Here is a 1,102-nt window from a genome sequence, read left to right on the forward strand (position 1 = left end):
AATAAATTAAAAATATAAATACAGATAAATGAAATAATTACTTACTAATACTGGCTGATACTAATGCAGACGTTATTTTGAAATGCTACTTTTAATTATACAATTTCTTTACATCTAAAAATATATGGATAAAAACATTAACATGCATATCACATGAAGACAGAATTTAATATGCTCTCCTGTGTACTTATCAGCACTTTATAAATTAAACTGTAAAAATCTCTGTTCAATATTTCTCAAGCATCATAAAGCTAGAAAATACCTTCTAATATTTTGTTTGTTTGAGTTTAATGTCTGTCACAAAATATGTGCTGACAGCTTCTTGGAAACAACAACAAAAGCACCAGAAACTCCTAGCTTTAAAAGCTGATGAGGGAAAACATCCTCAGAGCAAGAGCAAACAAGAAATAAAAAACAGTTTTACAAATATTCTGCAGTTCATGAAGAATAAGCGAGGGTTTTTTTCTCGTATCGTCTCTTTTGTGTGTGTGTGTTGCCTTTTCCCCTTTACAGTTTATTCTCTACTTTGTGATCTTACATAGAATCCTCAAAATCAAACTTGTTAGTGGTAAGAAACACAGTACCTTACAGTTCAATGCAATAAATTTCTCCACTGGTTGCACAAGGCAAAATATACATAGCAACATCAGTGTGCACATAAATATGCCTTTATTTCTTCACAAATTCTAATAATTACTATTTGACCCCTGGAAGATTACTGGATATGAAGAAACATCCAAATGTTTAGAAATACAGTTACATATTAAGATGGTTCTCCAAAGGGTATTTAAAATTATTCATGATATGTTGAGTAAATATAGAGAATTAACTTTAATAAATGGGGTTATTTAACTTAAAATTTTACAAACAAGAAGACAATATTTAAAAACTTCTAAGAGAAAATGGTGATGAAGGAGGAACTTCAGGCTGCTATGAAGAACTTGGAGAAAAATAAGGTCCCATACTTCAACAAAAATATATTACTCTGGATGTGCTCACCAGGTTATGCCAAGTAATCTGAAGGAAACTGGAAGATATCTATATTTATACTCATTGCAAAAATAGTTGACTTGACAGAGTGTGGAAATTATCAAACAATATC

The sequence above is a fragment of the Elephantulus edwardii genome, unplaced genomic scaffold (genome assembly GCF_000299155.1).
Source record: "Elephantulus edwardii isolate Elephantulus edwardi_28Jun2011 unplaced genomic scaffold, EleEdw1.0 scaffold00385, whole genome shotgun sequence".
Lineage (NCBI taxonomy): Eukaryota > Metazoa > Chordata > Mammalia > Macroscelidea > Macroscelididae > Elephantulus > Elephantulus edwardii.